At 39.2% G+C, this 18,862-nt stretch overlaps 1 long non-coding RNA gene across 1 annotated transcript in view; it reads left to right on the top strand.

Moving 5' to 3' along the window:
- The window catches only part of LOC135466601 (uncharacterized), a 69,775-nt gene extending 51,710 nt beyond the window's left edge, over positions 1-18,065 (top strand). The window contains exon 5 of the long non-coding RNA XR_010444140.1: positions 14,323-18,065. This is a non-coding gene — a long non-coding RNA (uncharacterized LOC135466601). The remainder of the gene's footprint in view (positions 1-14,322) is intronic.
- The last annotated feature ends 797 nt before the right edge of the window (positions 18,066-18,862 follow it).

Raw genomic sequence — 18,862 nt, 5'->3', positions numbered from 1 at the left:
CTTGGGAAGTGGTACATTCATAAAGAGACATTCAAGTCCCCTTTAATAATATGCTACACCAGTTCAAAAATATCTTAGCCTGCGGTGCAATTACTGGAAATGAAGTGAATTTGGTTGATATATGTTCGCTTGTTTGTTGGATTAACATTTGTTACATTAAAAAAAGGCTCCCGTTTATCTGGAGTTGTGGTAAGACAAAGTTCAGATGTTGGCAAGGCTGATGAATTTACCAGTTCCAAAGAAACTTTAGTTCTCCGCATTCTAATTGCTTCGTGATATATGTGCATCTTTGCTAATGCAGGATGACTAACCATTTTTAAAAAGGTGGTCTGTTGATGTTGCAAATTTTAACAGCCACATGCCTCTGACTAACAGCGTGTGAATCAATCCGTAACCCATGTGGGGAATGTTCAGGTCACAGAATCGTCACAGGCTAACAGAAAACATTATCCCAGCTTCACAGTACATTTACAACTGTGTGTTTCGTCACAGTTGTTTTCGTCATTCACAGTAAAAGAAATTGTTTAAATTCCTGGAAGAAAGAAGGAAAAAAAGGGAATTGCTTGCGTGTAGGCTCTTGAAGAACAGGTGCATTATGGGGGATGACAGGTATACAACAAATGTAGAAGAGGAACTACCCATTTGCCTTGTTCTACTAATTACCTTTCACATAAGGATACACATGCCCATCTTTTTTTTTTTTTTAAGTATTTATCGGATATTCTTATTGGTGTAGTTTCAGAGTGCACAGTTTGATATCGGCTAGATGTGTATGTTACCACGAGGATGTAATTCAGCTTGATCATCAAGTTGAACTAGAGACACTAGGCATGGACATTTTGCAGTGAAAACACGTTTGCCACTGACCTTGATTATCATCCAAATTGAGTTACATTTTAATATCAGCATTGTCATGTATGCTTGGCTCAAAGGAACATAAATATACATGTACATACAGAAGAAAAAGGAGACCAAAAAAAAAAAAAAAACAAACAAAAAAAACAGATTCGCTGTATTCAATTTGCATCAAGGGAAGGGTTGTATGTATGTGTGTATAGTGTTGCGTTGGGTACGGCTATGTTTGTAAACAATTACTGAGAGCCACTTCCCTGATCAGTTAGTGTTATATATCTGCAGTGTGATTTGTCTGCTGTGATAAGATGGTTAACCCTGCAGGGTCTGGGACAGGTGGTCAGGTGTGAAGGGTTCTGTTTGATCTCCTTCCCTTGTGTTGCCTTGCTCTAAAGTATCCGCTAATTTCTGGAGTTTTATTGTTGTAGAGGGACGGAAATGGGACTGACGCCCGAGGCAGATATTTCTCAGACATATTTCCGCCACGTTTTATCAGGTGATTCAGACATTCAGCACAATGGAATGTCACAGCTTACTTCTTAATTGGTTTGTAATTTAACGCACAATTTCAATGCACAGTACCTCAGGCACAAATTATAATTTCTTTTTCACTCATCAAAATCATTTTTTGGAGTCATGGCGAGTTTGGTGTACTAAAATTTCGGAACCGTGTGCCAAAAGGTAGTGAAATCAACCTAACAAGACCACACAGCCCTAAATACGATGGTTTCATCAGTTATCATGGATTAAAAATAGAAAAAACAATTTGTCCAGTCAGTCGATCGAGACCTTTATCGTCTGTGCAGCTGTCTCACAATCTCATCCATATTTTCTGCCTGTGACCTTAGATATATCGGATTTTGAATAGAGAAAAGTCACCACTTTTTCAGATTTTCTCCATGTAACTACTCCGAAATGGATTTAAATGTGTACAAGTTATGGAAGGGATCCTTTTATTTTCAATCCACAGAAGAAGTCAACGTTAGTTTCACTTTTAGTTGACGCAAAAAGCGAAGTGTTTGCAGCGATACGAGCGCACATGCGCACACCAGCCAAGGCAGATAATTTGTTGTCAAGCACTTTCAGCTTATAGGTATCTCTTGTAACATCTCGCTGTGGTTAGCAACGGCCAAGAACGGTGTTTCCTGCATTTTCGAGGAATAATAAATTTGTTATATCTTTATCAGGCCGCCATATATTAGAAAGTCGAACTTACAGTTGTCCATACATTGACATCTCATGCTTGGCCTGCGGTTTTATTTGTTGTTTTTTTTTTTTGTCAGGCCGATTTTACGCCAAATTTTCGGCCGTCTTTTCTGCCTATCCATCTATTCCTCAAATCCACAGGCCACTTTGATTGCCTCTCTAGCTATACCTCAAAACCATCTAGGCTTTTGTTATGCCTCTCCAGTTTTACCCCCAATCCACAAGCCTTTATGATGCCTCTCCAGTTTTACCCCCAATCCACAAGCCTTTATGATACCTCTCCAGTTTAACCCCAAACCCACAAGCGTTTATGATGCGTCTCTAGTTTTATTCCCAACCCACAAGCCGTTATGATGCCTCTCCAGTTTTACCCCCAATCCACAAGCGTTTACGATCGTCTCCAGTTTTACCCCCAATCCACAAGCCTTTATGATGCCTCTCCAGTTTTACCCCCAACCCACAAGTGTTTATGATGCCTGTCCAATTTTACCCCCAACCTACAAGCCTTTATGATGTGTCTCCAGTTTTATCCCCAGTCCACAAGCCTTTATGATGCCTCTCCAGTTTTACCCCCAAACTACAATCTTTAATAATGCCTCTCCAGTTTTATCCCCAGTCCACAAGCCTTTATGATGCCTCTCTAGTTTTACCCCCAACCCACAAGCCTTTATGATGCCTCTCCAGTTTTACCCCCAATCCACAAGCCTTTATGATGCCTGTCCAATTTTACCCCCAACCTACAAGCCTTTATGATGCCTGTCCAGTTTTACCCCAATCCACAAGACTGTATGATGCCTGTCCATTTTTACCCCCAACCTACAAGCCTTTATGATGCGTCTCCAGTTTTACCCCCAATCCACAAGCCTTAATGATGCGTCTCCAGTTTTACCCTGACCTACAAGCCTTTATGATGCGTCTCCAGTTTTACCCCCAACCCACAAGCCTTAATGATGCGTCTCCAGTTTTACCCTGACCTACAAGCCTTTATGATGCATCTCCAGTTTTACCCCCAACCCACAAGCCTTCATGATGCCTCTCCAGTTTTATTCCTAACCTACAAGCCTTTATGATGCCTCTCCAGTTTTAGCCCCAACCTACAATCTTTAATAATGCCTCTCCAGTTTTACCCCCAATCCACAAGCCTATATGATGTGTCTCCAGTTTTATCCCCAACCCACAATCCTTTATGATGCATCTCCAGTTTTATCCCCAACCCACAAGCCCTTATGATGCGTCTCCAGTTTTTCCCCCAACCCACAAGCATTTATGATGCGTCTCCAGTTATATCCCCAGTCCACAAGCCTTTATGATGCGTCTCCAGTTTTACCTATAACCCACAAGCTTTTATAATGCCTCTCCAGTTTTACCCTCAACCCACAGGTAGAGCATCAGCTACAAGAGGGTTAATCCTGGGTCAAGTCTCACTTAAGACCTTAAAATAGGAAGCTGTAACTTCCTTGCTTGGTGATCACCATGGAGGGGATAGTGCAGTAACTGGTTGACCCGTATCAGTATAATGGCTCAGGCGGGGCGGCTTAGTTGCCTTTGGTAAGGCATCTCAGTGAAGCAGCACTAGATAAAAAGAGCGGTGGAAAGCTTCCCTGTAACAAGGAGGCACATTACATGCACTCTAAGGATTCCTTCATCATCATATGACTGAATAATTGTTAAGTATACGTTAAACCCCAAGCATTCACTCACCTACTCTAACCTACAGGCTTGTATGATGCCTCCTCTTGAAAGTTTTATGCCAATATTGCCCAAACCTTGTTTGGAGACATCCATTCTAGTCAACCAGACTTTAAATTCCCACTGACAGTAAAAGAAGGGTGGGGTTGGTGGTTATTATTTACTTCCTCCTTCTTGTATTGTTTGGGCTACAAGACTCTACATCGCAGGGCTGAGGTGTCCTGTTTACATGAGCATTTTGTGTATTAATTCTTTTGTTGATGAAGAAATCCCCAGCCTGTTGCCTAATTTACAAACTGAGTGACTGGAGGGATTTTATGTTTGTGTTGTATTGTCAGAGCTAGAGGTGAACAAAGATCTTTTGCAGGCAGAACTGGGTAAGCAGGTGATAGAGGTTTGAACTACATGTAACTTAAAATAACTCCCCTCTTTTTATATAGTCCTGAGGAATGCATCCTTGCTAAGGTTAAATAGTGATGGCAACATTTCATAATTAGAACCAAAAACAGTTCACATGGTATTACCCATGACAGTTATTTAGGGATTAAAGGGCATGGGAAATACGGAGGGAAATTAATAAGAGTCAACATTTTTTTTTCCGTTTATTAATGGCACATCCGACTGCTGTATGTCTATGCTGGAGTAATCATGGAGTATGTAAAAGTGATGTCATGATATGATCAATATTTTACATTATTAATGCTAATTTTGGAAAGATTAAGAAGAAAACAATAAGGCGTTGTGATGTGGTTATGTAACATGTTCAGCTGAGGCCTTTATTGAAGGGGTTCACAGTATGCTTATAGCTTCATGTAACATGTTCAGCTGAGGCCTTTATTGAAGAGGTTTACAGTATGCCTGTAGCTTCATGTAACATGTTCAACTGAGGCCTTTATTGAAGGGGTTCACAGTATGCTTATAGCTTCATGTAACATGTTCAGCTGAGGCCTTTGTTGAAGGGGTTTACAGTATGCCTATAGCTTCATGTAACATGTTCAGCTGAGGCCTTTATTGAAGAGGTTTACAGTATGCCTGTAGCTTCATGTAACATGTTCAGCTGAGGCCTTTATTGAAGAGATTCACAGTATGCCTGTAGCTTCATGTAACATGTTCAGCTGAGGCCTTTGTTGAAGAGGTTCACAGTGTGCTTACAGCTTCATGTAACATATTCAGCTGAGGCCTTTATTGAAGAGATTCACAGTATGCTTACAGCTCCATGTAACATGTTTAGCTGAGGCCTTTATTGAAGGGGTTCACAGTGTGCTTACAGCTTCATGTAACATGTTCAGCTGAGGCCTTTGTTGAAGAGGTTCACAGTGTGCTTACAGCTTCATGTAACATGTTCAGCTGAGGCCTTTATTGAAGGGGTTCACAGTATGCTTACAGCTTCATGTAACATGTTCAGCTGAGGCCTTTATTGAAGGGGTTCACAGTGTGCTTACAGCTTCATGTAACATGTTCAGCTGAGGCCTTTATTGAAGGGGTTCACAGTGTGCTTACAGCTTCATGTAACATGTTCAGCTGAGGCCTTTATTGAAGGGGTTTACAGTCTGCTTATAGCTTCATGTAACATGTTCAGCTGAGGCCATTATTGAAGGGGTTCACAATATACTTATAGCTTCATGTAATTTACAACTCCCAGTATACTGAGAAGGATCAATTTTAGGCTACCACAATTATTATTATTAATTGTTATAAGAAAATGGATAAATTTGTACCAGTAAACTTTTTTTTAAACTATCTGTCTAAAAATGACCTTCCATGTGTGCATATTTAAGGGTAAATCATGACAACATTGGAACAGTGGCAGGTAGTGTAGTGATTAGTGGCCAAACATACCCTTGTACAACTTACAAGTAGATGACGTGGTTACTCCCCAAACTGCAGGCAAACTGCAGATGTTTTTCTTTCATGTACTTCATAATTATCTCCCACGATCTTGTGTTACCTATTGTGACAGGTAAACCTTTACCTTTTGATTTACCCCATGAAGTAGTGAACAGGTGAGAATGCATGGAGCCCAGGGCAGATGAGGTCAGATGGGCAGGTTAATTGTGTGATGGACAACTGATAGCCCCATCCTGCTACAGACCCATCACAAGATGTACATGTAGGAACTAGCTGTTCTCTTGTACCGTCTTTAGTGCTAATTATCTAAGACACGTTGGTCACTTGTCAAATGACTCTTGAGAGCAGTGAAGGTGTACTAAAATGGCTGTTGTCATACATGGTGATGAATTAGTGGCGATCCTCTAATCCTAGCTCCCAATGTACACTTGTCTCATCCAGTCTCCATTATTCACCATTGTTAGAGGTAATGACGGTGAGAATTTGCACAGTTTTCATCACAAAAACCCTCTATAGTGTTGGTAGTGTCTTAGCTGATTGGGGGGATTTGCTTAATTAGCTGTGGTCGTCAGTAATTGTGGTCATCACAGAGTTTTTGTCCCTACACACACACAACATACCACAACAGTCACTTCCTCACGTATTAGTCATACAGTATGGAGCATACATAGACACACTGTCCACCAATAAACAAAATGTATCCTATTGTTTTTATGCCAAGAAAACACAGGTATGGGCTGAGTTCTTCTTGGCGGGGATTATAGAAAAATTCAGGCAGATAGCTTCAAACACGATTAATCAGACGATATTTTTTTTTTTTTGCTTCACCTTGATGTTTGCGGGGACAATAATACGGCTGAATATTAATGCTGTAAGTAACTCATAACTCTGTCTTGGAGATTAGTACAAAAACTATGTAACATATTCTCACCTGCACGATATACAGGATGTTCACAGAGGCGAGCACAGAGAAGTCATTGTGCATGGACAGCTGAACTCCGCGCTTTGATCCGCGCACTCTACTGTCTGCTCTGAGAAACTTTGAGAAGCTCCATCTCATTCTCAGCAAACGCATTTTAATTATGCTCCCAGATGTGCAAATTAAGTTGAGGCCGCCTTTAATCCAAAATGAAGTATGCGTAATTACTTGCAGGTAAAATGTGCTGTGCATCCTTTTATTGGTGATACCGAATGCTTTTCATCTCCTGTGTACACTATGAAGTAATAATGTGCTGCAATCAGGATTTGATTGTGAACCGTACCATGCTCTGTTTAGAGTGCATCAATAACATCTGAGGACTGATTGTATATTTTGTGGAAACACACAGATCATTTATCTCTATTATTAGATGGCTTTTTATACACAGGTGATACTGTAATTAATTATGTAAACTAAAATTCCCATCTATGGAATACCCTCTGCCTGCCAGCTCAATAATGTTTGAATTTGAATTCCCTTCATCTTATCACTGTGAATATATGTAAATATATGTAAAAGGTGGCACTGCGTAATAGTTAAAGTAATATAAAGGTAAAAAACAAAACAATATATGTGGCATTTTTTTTTTACATGTTCCTACAGTAAAAAAAAAAGACATAATAAGAATGGGTATAACATCACACCTTGAAATAGGAACACCTCCCAATGGATTGTGTTAACAATATGACCTTTTGGCTAATTGTACTTTTGTGAGAAAGCATCAGTACTCCAAGTATCTGAAGAAGGTAACTTGGTAAATATTGAGCTGATTGTCATAAAAACTGGGAAGCACAATTCAGCTCATAGGACAGATGTATGTGTATCTTACAAGCAGTACATTTGTTAAAGCTATATCACATTATAAACCTGATTCTGGGCAACTTTATTTACACTGCAGCAAATAACTCGAATATTTTGCATGGAAATTTTCACAGAAATTAGTGCAGAACTTTAGAAGGATTTGCCTGGACAAAATCCCTTTTACAGACAGACATGGGGATTCCATTACATACCCCACTCCCCTGAACTTCAATGCAGAGCTTTATGTCACTGTGGTATCCAAATATTTGCAAACATTTCGGGATATTGTATACTATCTATATTTAACTCTGTTTTCAGATTTTGACTGGCTTTTGAATTTCAACTAATTAATTCCTTTTGGTTCTGATTTTGAATGTTATCGGTCTGATGCAAAAAGCCATTATTGCGTCTGCGTCTTGACATGCTCTCACTGTGTTGTGGCTACAATATTGCCAGTATGACGTTACGCCCTAAGCATTCATTCTTTCATCATATGTGCAATGTATGAAAATTAAAACTACATATACAATTGCATACAAAAGTAATAACGTGTAATTAAAGCAACTAAACATGCCTACACATGTACTTAGACCTGCTTCATCATTATATGTACATACAAGTCAACTGTATAGCTTGCAGTCATTGATGATGTAGGCTTACACAAACATGATAGTGGTGAAATATTAAACGCATTGAGAAAAATATTGGAGGCAGACTTACACAGCCATGAAAACTTGAGGAACACGATGAGGAAGAATGATTCAACAGAATGTACACACAAATATAGAACAGAACTGTATTTACCCGTGATAAGAAATAAGGAAGCTGAAATCTATTCTCCTGAACTGGCAAATCTGTATATATATATATATATATATATATATATATAGATATATATAGTCAGTGTGTTTGGAATCTATTCACTTGTCTGTTAATCTAGTTGTAATGACAAATATCAAATTTCAACTGCAGGGTTGTAAAAACACAACCAGTTCACCGAGGCGAGCACATAGAAGTCAAAAGTGATGGTCAGTCAAATGTAGCCACTTATAAACAAACAAAAGAGAATAGCACTAGTAGGTAGCTTACCCGTATGTTTCTTTCATGTTTTTTGGAAGCTTGGAGCTCGGTAGACAGCCTGAGAATAATCCATGTGGCCATATAAGATAAGGTTTGTACAGGTCACCTCCAGTACAATATATTATCAAATTGTTGATGAGCAGGTATATACAGATCAGAGTCCCTAAGCCTGTGGTCTCCACTAATGAGTGAGCACAGCCCCACTTAAAGCCTTACTGCCTCCACCACGGGTAATGCGCAACTCCGTGGCTTTCCATACAGTAACTAGAACAGTGTGACAAATAATCCCTCAGGTAGATCCATTGATAATCCTCCTCGGCTAATTTACCCTGAAAACAATATTTCAGCTGTGCAGTACGATTCAGGTTGCCATCAAATGACAGGCCTCAATTCAGTTATACTGTGAGCCTTGCTCTAGCTGCCTTCCTTGTTCCCACGTGTGTTTTGCTGTAAGCTATGTTAGGCAGGATGCATTATGTATATCTGACATAGCTGATCAGACTGCGCCACCTGTCTTGTCTGTAGCTCTCAATAAAGGCAGACATGGCCTGACTATTGCTGAGCCACTGGGCATATCTAAAAGGGCTAGCTCGGTAAAGCATTCAGCAAGAGATGATTAAAATGTAAATGTCAAAGAAAAAAAGGAGTTTATGAAAAAAACATGAAAATGCAAAACAAAGATGTGTTATTCACGCTTAGGCTTTGTTACTAGGAAATCCAGGAATTTTGGAGTTAAAAAAGTCTTTTTCCCCAGTAAACAAGTATCTTCAGCTGATATGTTTATTTTGGCGAAAATGAAGAAAATATATTTGGCTGGAGCTTTCTGGGTCGGAAAAAAAAGCTGTAAAATGCATAAAGCCTTGTGAGCAAATTTGAGAACCTGCAGCGTCCATGTATATGTTGCGATATCATTTGCTGTATTTTGGATTGAATGACTTATGAATTTATTGGACTTATTTATTTGTTGATTTTGGTGTATCACACTGAACCCAGGAAGGTTGTGAGTGGAGGGAGCTAAAGTGCTCAGAGTGAACCACCAAACATAAAGCTGTCTGGTACCTGAGACACTTCATCACGTAAGGCCACAGCCAAACCAGCAGAAGTGAACCACCAAACATAAAGCTGTCTGGTACCTGAGACACTTCATCACGTAAGGCCACAGCCAAACCAACAAAGTGAACCACCAAACAAAAAGCTGTCTGGTACCCTGAGACACTTCATCACGTAAGGCCATAGCCAAACCAACAAAGTGAACCACCAAACATAAAGCTGTCTGGTACCTGAGACACTTCATCACATAAAGCCACAGCCAAACCAGCAGAAGTGAACCACCAAACATAAAGCTGTCTGGCACCTGAGACACTTCATCACGTAAAGCCACAGCCAAACCAGCAGAAGTGAACCACCAAACATAAAGCTGTCTGGCACCTGAGACACTTCATCACGTAAGGCCACAGCCAAACCAGCAGAAGTGAACCACCAAACATAAAGCTGTCTGATACCTGAGACACTTCATCACGTAAGGCCACAGCCAAACCAGCAGAAGTGAACCACCAAACCATAAAGCTGTCTGGTACCTGAGACACTTCATCACATAAAGCCACAGCCAAACCAGCAGAAGTGAACCACCAAACATAAAGCTGTCTGGCACCTGAGACACTTCATCACGTAAAGCCACAGCCAAACCAGCAGAAGTGAACCACCAAACATAAAGCTGTCTGGCACCTGAGACACTTCATCACGTAAGGCCACAGCCAAACCAGCAGAAGTGAACCACCAAACATAAAGCTGTCTGGTACCTGAGACACTTCATCACGTAAGGCCACAGCCAAACCAGCAGAAGTGAACAACCAAACATAAAGTTGTCTGGTACCTGAGACACTTCATCACGTAAAGCCACAGCCAAACCAGCAGAAGTGAACCACCAAACATAAAGCTGTCTGGCACCTGAGACACTTCATCACGTAAGGCCACAGCCAAACCAGCAGAAGTGAACAACCAAACATAAAGTTGTCTGGTACCTGAGACACTTCATCACGTAAAGCCACAGCCAAACCAGCAGAAGTGAACCACCAAACATAAAGCTGTCTGGCACCTGAGACACTTTATCAGGTAAAGCCACAGCCAAACCAGCAGAAGCCAGTTTCAAGCCCAGGACCTTCACAAAAACATGTGAATGCCTGACATGCCTGTGAATGCCTGACATTCACAGAGAGCCAGCACTTATACCATCATGAGCCAGTTTGGCCCCTTCTGTAACCCACACACTGGACACCATTCTTAACCATATGAGATATCAATAGGTTTTTAACAGTTAACCTCGAAACAAATGCACATTTTGATTGCTTCATTTGCTAAAGACAACAGGTGATATGTACTCCTTAACTACTTTTCTGCTTCACTGATTCAATTTGGAATAGATGCCTCCCCCCCCCCCACCAAAAAAAACACACACACACACACAAAAAAAAAACAGTGAATATATGCACTTGTAATGGTATTTCAAGAAGAAATTACCTTGGTGTCTGGTGCTCTAATGTAAAAGAAGCATCCACAGGGGCAGATCAGTTTAACAGCGTTATCATTGATCACAAATAATGATGTAATCGGTGTGGATATCCTCAGCTCAACCTGCTTTAATCAAACTATCACATGCAGAAGCATAAGTAAAAGTTCCCACGGGCTCGCCTTCTGCCTGTATAAATAGAATTTGACTCCTTCATCGCAGGCTGACTCTCTGAACTTATCATTCTATCTCATGCCTTTGATTTGAATACATGGCATACTCTTGCCGTATTGAGTAAAAAAAAAAAAAAAGGATTGTGTAAATTTACTGCAGTGGATCTGCTCATAAATGTGACCATCCACTGCAGTTAGTAGTGTCCATCTACAGCCAAATGCTTCACTGGAAATTTACTCGGCTTTTTGATAATAAAACAACACTTTACTGCTATGGTGTAATCTGTTGTAAGCAAGCATCCAGAAGTTTGAATACAAAATTTTGAAATTAGCGTTTTGAAGTAATATTGTGGAGATTTTCTGGTTGAGTGAGCCTGTGAGTAGTTCTGATAGCCACATGTGTCTACCTGCCTTCATTACGTAATTAAGCTGGTTAGGTTGAACAGCTAGTCAGGTACAGCGTGGGAACGGCGGGATTTCACTGCACCTCGTGCGGTGACAAATTGTGAAGCATCACATATAAGCGTCGCGTACAAAAACTGAGCCAAGTGCGCATGGCCATGCTGTGGTACTATGTGACCAACACCACATTTATACTCTCCGTCCCTTTTTTTTTTTTTTCCAAAAGATTATTGTTTTTTTCCCCACTGATTACTTTTAATGCATTAAACACACAGGAGGATGTCAGGCAAATAATAACAAAGTCTTCTTCTTTTAAATAGTTTCACAATACAGGAGCCATTCTTTAATACATGAGGGTAATGAGAAGCTACTGTAAGTTGATGGGTAGGATTTGATAGTGGCATGTCAGACTGGCAGATATTGACAGCACATGTGTGAAGGACAAAGCTAAGGCTCTGCACTGATTAGCAACTCTCCATGTGTGGGAAACCAATAAACATGTAATTACTAAAAAATGTGGACAAGCATGCAGAGAGCTGGTGTGCATCATAAAAGCTAGACGCAGGCTGGGAAGATAATGCTGACTGCACCGTTCACTCCACAATGTTCAGCTCGCACAGATGTCAAACTTTATAACTGTCATTGCACGTTGCCATGGTAAAATTGTGCAAAAGTAATTACAGTTGTATCTTTCCAGCAGACTCAAGCTGACAGTCTCATTGTCCTATGCTGAATGACTTTCACAGCAAACAATATGAAATGTGAATGATACACCTCACTAATTCCTACTAAATGTACAAGCTTTTTTCTTTCTTTTTCGAGGGTTTTTTGTTGGGTTTTTTTTTGTTTTTTTTTTCCCTTATACATTTACTCAAAATATTACAAAGTTATTTTAATGTTTTGCTAAGGTACAAGTACCTGTACATATGCTCCGGAAGGCCAACTAGCTAATAAATCTGGATCGTGAAATAGTACATGTCTTTTCAAAAGAGTAGTTTATAAAACAGGATTAATTGTCCCTGCTGGATTATCCCTGCCCACAAACATGTGATCAAGCTGCGTGGAGTGTGAGGGAACCTGTAACACCTGTGAGTGAAGGAGAATATCTGAGCTGGTGGCAAGCACACCTGCTAAATCCTTCCCTGCCTGCAGGGCTCACTGCACACCAACGCTGAGACAAGCAGTCATCCTTAACAAGCTCCATCTACACTTATCCCGTGTCACCATGTGTATATATTTCCACTACTTTGCATAAATCAGCCTCGGCTTTAAGCGTTATGCTTAGTTCTGTTTGACAATAGTATTATAGATGTGGTTAGATGGCTCAGTACATCGTAGTCATCCCAAGAAGGCTGTTTCATTGTGGATTAGGGGAAGTAACACGTGTGAAGGCATAAGAAGGGAAACAACTCTTGCAATTGGGAGCAGTTGTATTAATATGTTAAAATATGAGAACTGGATTTCCTGTACTTTTATTGTTGGACTTTTCTTTTGATTTATTTTTTGGCATATATCAGATTTCACATAGGTTTATGATTTCACATAGGTTTATGCTTGTTTTCTTAACAGCTCCACAAAAAAGTCTTATTTGTTAACAAAAGGTGTTACGCTTTTTGCCCTCTGGTTGATGTTGATTGTATCAGTAAAATATGCTCAATCAGAAAAGTAATCTTGTTGCTGCATTCTCTCCCTTTTTTAACAGGTTTTCTATATTTTTGGTGATCTGAATAGAAGCAGTTAGAAAAAAAGTGCCTTTTTAGCCCGTCCTTGTCCAAGGCCTACTATATTTATCTTGTTGTATTGACAACTTCTGAGGTACATCATATATCAGAAAATAGAGCAGATATTAGTCTACTATCTTACATTGTCAACCACATCAGTTCTCACGCAAAGCTGGTGAATACTGGCAGAGTCTATGGCTGACCAAACTCTATGCCTTCTACTCAGAACCCTTGCATGTATGCTGTATGCTTTGTATGTTATATCCAACATATTTTGCAAGCAGTTTTTAGCTGTTCAGAAATTCTGTGTTGATTTTTTGATAACAATCAGTAAGGCTGTCACTCAGAATAGATATGTTGCTATCCTTGCTTTGGACTGCACGATGTGTGGGTGGGTGGAGTTGTTACAAGAAATTTAAAGTAAGAAATGAAAGAAATCTAAGATTTGTGAGAAAATTGCAGTGTTCGTATATGTTTAAAGCTCTAGAAAAAAATACAGGTATATGACCTAAAATTTCACTCCAAAAATTGCATTTGTAGAGGTGAATAAATGTTATAAAATGTTACGTTTTGTGCTGAAATCTACATTTTTCCATCAGGATATAATCCTACCTTTCTTACAAAGCTCACATCACCTTTCTGAGATGAAAAGAAGTCTCACATGAGGTGAAATGTGCAACTTAGTTATGGGCGAAATTTTACTTCAGTTAGCATTATATGATAAACCTCAAATTTTGTCAGGGCCTCCGTGGCTCAGTTGGTTAGCGCGCTAGCACAGCGTAATGACCCAGGAGTCTCTCACCAATGCGGTCGCTGTGAGTTCAAGTCCAGCTCATGCTGGCTTCCTCTCCGGCCGTAAGTGGGAAGGTCTCATAGCAACCTGTGGATGGTTGTGGGTTTCCCCCAGGCTCTGCCCGGTTTCCACCCACCATAATGCTGGCCGCCGTCGTATAAGTGAAATATTCTTGAGTACGGCGTAAAACACCAATCAAATAAACAAATAAATAAATCAAACTTTTTCGTGAACAATTAAAATAACATTGTTTACTTTGTTTTATATTGCAGATTATATCGTCAGATCAGAGAAGAAAAAGATGGACGATGTGGAAACATTTGGATTTGGTAGCATTAGGCTACAAAAAAACTGGCCTGTGGGAGATCGACACGTGAATAGCATTCTTCAGAACAATACATAAAGTACTGAAATCGTGAATTTGGTAATTTACAGTAATTAATATGCACACAGAGCATCAGCAATGTAACATCCCCCTTTTGTTATTGGACTTCATATGCATGTAAAACATAGGTCATACATGTTTTACTCTTTGAGACACCACCCCTAACATTTTGTTTAACTTTCTAAAACATAATACAGTATGTCAGGAATTTGGTAATTTACGGTATTTAATATGCACACACGTTATCAACGATGGAATATCCCCCTCTTGTTATTGTGCTCTACATATATGCAAACCCTGAGTTCAATAAATGCAGTACTAATATGCACACACCGAATCAACAATGGAATATCCAATCATGTTATTACACTCTACATGAGCGTAAACTCTGAGACTGGCAGTACTTTTTAAGACATCAACCCTTAACATTTTGTTTAACATTGCTTTCCCTGTTACTGGATGCTGAGGCTGATGCTCAGGGTACGACAGAACCAAAAAAAAAATGTTTACCTTGACATTCTTTCCTATTAAGGATGATGACACAAATTCAGATATTTTGGGCACTATAGAAAGAGATTCCATCGTAATAAAAACAAATTAAGCCCCCCATACAAAGCCTAGTCTGCTCTTGGAGTGGCCTTGATGACCTTCAAGTGATCAACAGTGCGCCACGTAGTCTTACATGAAGTTTGTTATAAAAGGGACTTTGTTGCCACAGGCTGATCATAAAAGCGACCTTGTGCCACAGGCTGATCATAAAAGGGACCTTGTGCCACAGACATCATAAAAGGGACCTTGTGCCACAGGCTAATCATAAAAGCGACCTTGTGCCACAGGCTGATCATAAAAGGGACCTTGTGCCACAGGCTAATCATAAAAGCGACCTTGTGCCACAGGCTGATCATAAAAGGGACCTTGTGCCACAGACATCATAAAAGGGACCTTGTGCCACAGACTAATCATAAAAGGGACCTTGTGCCACAGGCTGATCATAAGAGGGACCTTGTGCCACAGACTGATTATAAAAGGGACCTTGTGCCACAGACTGATTATGGTTTACTCTGTGTGACTCAGGTTTCCTCCATCCATTAAACTGATAATCCTGTGGTAAAACAGGTAACTGTAATTCTTCAACCTTTTCGCACATTTGCTAGGTGTTTATTCAAGCTTGTTCTAAAGGTATTATTGTGTGTAGACGGCAGTTTTTCCGTCTTTGTCTGCAGTAGTGCATCATTTCCCTCAGACTAACAGAAAGCAGGTCTCTTTGAATCATTTGACAAGCAGTAGAATCAGTTTTAGGCAGTGAAAACAATCAATGCATTTGGAGCAATACAGTGCTGATGATAAGGGGTCAGTTAAGTGCTAAGTGAGGCAAGAGTTTTGGCAAACCCACATAAACAATTTGCCCAGAAAGGAGTGCATGCAACAGTAATGCTATAACTGTAAATGTTAAATCATTTATACAACAGCTGATTTGCTCCTTAGCAGACTTGTGTGGTTATTTATGTTTATGATGGTGGACAACCTACTGGTGCCCTGATATTCTACATCATGCCACAGGATCACAAAGCAATCTTAAATTAAGTCAAAATTTCAAATCACTTTAAAATTGTTATTTCGTACGTAACAAGTAAATTCTTGGTAAGTTATTGTAAATCAAATTCCAGGTAAAATAACGGAAAGGAACATACCAAGTTTAAAGATTAAAGGGGGTGGGGGGGTAGGTCAACAACATATATTGAAAATCAGCTTATGAGTTTTAGTTTCACTGTAAATATGGTAAGTTTGCATACTGATTCACATGTGTTGTCCCCCTTCCCACTGACATCACAGCATATTTAGTTTAGTTCAGATCCGTGCGATGATACATGAAGTAGAAACTAAATGCGGAATATATTTCAGAGAATATTCTCATGAAATTTGTCTTTTTCTACCTTTGTTAGCCAGCAGTGATTTTTTTAGAATTGAAGAGGTGTCTGTGGTTACCTGTGGGTAGGGTGACATGGTGGGGGGAGAGGGCGCACACACACACACACATCTGTCATAGCCCTCATAATACCTGACTATTGTCAAGCTGATGCACCCTCACTGCTCATTTGTTTGATAAAGGTACCCACAGTCTCGTCACCTTTTTTGGAACAATAAGATTGGTTCTTTCAACAAACAAAGAGGCTGAAAGCCATCTGATTCAGGTTTATTTTTATCCTCTTTTTTTTGGCTCTGATTGTTGGGTATGACAGTGGCTGGAACATCTGCCTTCACCCTTATCTCTCTCTGCTTTATGGGGTTAGTTGCCTCTTGCCCTAATTAATACCAAGTAAACACTCACAGAAACGCTCCACTTTCAAAATAACCTTCCCCATGCCTCTCCTCACCCCACAATCCTTACCCTCAAAAAAGTGAAGGTGAAAAGTTTCCCCAAAACCTCTGCCATAAGGTTTGACAGATTCAGTCAAGTGACCCGGTGATTGTAAAACCAAGGTAAACAGTGACTAACTCAGGCAAAAAACAGTGTACTGAAGACAAATGTCATTCAGATTTTTATTCAACGGATAAGGTTTTATGAAGAGACATGTAAAGGTAGTCATATAAAGTGACATGCTATTCTTTCTCAGTCTTTTTTTTGTTGTTGTTGTTGTTGCATGTTTACAAGGTGTTAATTTCAGCAAATTTTTTTGAGCACTTTTACAGCATATTAACCATAAAAAATTATATATTTTGCCAAATCCTGCCAAGTTAGTCCTTGTAGTATTATTCAAAATTGCATGTATATTTCTCTAGGTTGAGTAACAAAGAGGGTGAAGACTCACCAGGAACAGTTACCAAATATGTATATATTTTTCACGCACATAATGAAATTCGACAAAGACCATTTGTCTAAAACTGTTACATTTGCTAAATTTGTGATGGTGACAGTCTTGAATGTACAATGACACACTGGCATTTGCTTAACATATTGAAGGATAATTAAAACAGAAAAAAAAAATTTAAAGCAAATTTTCTAGCTAATTTTTGTCGTGACGGTAGATGGACAAATGCATTTTTCAACAATCAAAGATGGCATTCATGTGCAATGGGATATTACAGACTTTCCCTCAGTCTGTCTGTTTGATTATATGAATTACAGGCTTTATTAATACAGGATAATTTCAACCCGGAAAAACAAGTAGGAAATAATGTAAATGCACTTTTCCATCACTATGACAATACTACACCAGATGTCACTGTTTCAGCCAATCAAATTTCTGATTTCCTTCTCTTTTTTTTTTTTTTTTACATTCAGCAGGTGCCCTTTGGCAACGATTATTTGATGTCAATTAGCCTATTAATATGTTTGATCTCTCTAACAATGACTCACTCTGGTCACTCTGACCCAGGTTAACACAGTCCTTCTGTCGATGGAGAGTAGACAAACATCAGCACTGCAGACAGTACCTGATAACTCTGTCTCATCGCTCTCCTTCACACATACATGCTCACCATTACCCTTGTAACAAACATCAGTGCCTCAAAGGAAATCTTTTGCATTTGGATTTTGAGTAAATCTCAACTTCAGGATTTCTAGAATTTGAAGATGATAGAGACCAAATAAGAGTTTTTATTGAATCTGTATTTTGTAGTCACACTCATAACATACCGGTACTAATCATAGTATGAGTTTCCCGTATGATTACCATTCCTTTTATATGTGTGTCTGTATATTATAACATTCCAGCGTTCACAAGAGATCGCACAAAGTGCAATGAAAATCGTATATGACTGTGTATATATACAGCAATATATAGTCAGCATCAACAATTGCCTCACCATGAAGAAAATGTGCATTTTTGTTTTCTTCAATAAATTGTGGTTTGATTCAGCAGGTAAACGTGTTGATTTTGTTTTCTTCAATTTGATTCAGTAGGTAAACATGTTTTCATTTTGTTTTCTTCAATAAATTGTGGTTTGATTCAGCAGGTAAAAATGTGTTCATTTTGTGTTCTTCAGTTTGAATCAGCAGGTAAAAATGTGTTCATTGTGTTTTCATCAATAAATTGTGGTTTGATTCAGCAGGTAAAAATGTGTTCATTTTGTTTTCTTCAATTTGATTCAGTAGGTAAATGTGTTTTCATTTTGTTTTCTTCAATAAATTGTGGTTTGATTCAGCAGGTAAAAATGTGTTCATTTTGTTTTCTTCAATTTGATTCAGCAGGTAAAAATGTGTTTATTTTGTTTTCTTCAATAAATTGTGGTTTGATTCATCAGGTAAACATGTTCATTTCGTTTTCTTCAATAAATTGTGGTTTGACTCAGCAAGTGAACATGTGTTCATTTTGTTTTCTTCAATAAATTGTGGTTTGATTCAGCAGGTAAAAATGTGTTCATTATGTTTTCTTCAATTTGTTTCAGCAGATAAATGTGTTCATTTTGTTTTCTTCAATAAATTG

Source organism: Liolophura sinensis, chromosome 6, assembly GCF_032854445.1.
Source record: "Liolophura sinensis isolate JHLJ2023 chromosome 6, CUHK_Ljap_v2, whole genome shotgun sequence".
Taxonomy (NCBI): domain Eukaryota; kingdom Metazoa; phylum Mollusca; class Polyplacophora; order Chitonida; family Chitonidae; genus Liolophura; species Liolophura sinensis.
Note: the sequence above shows the minus strand (reverse complement) of the source record. Positions and strands in the feature narration are given on the sequence as shown.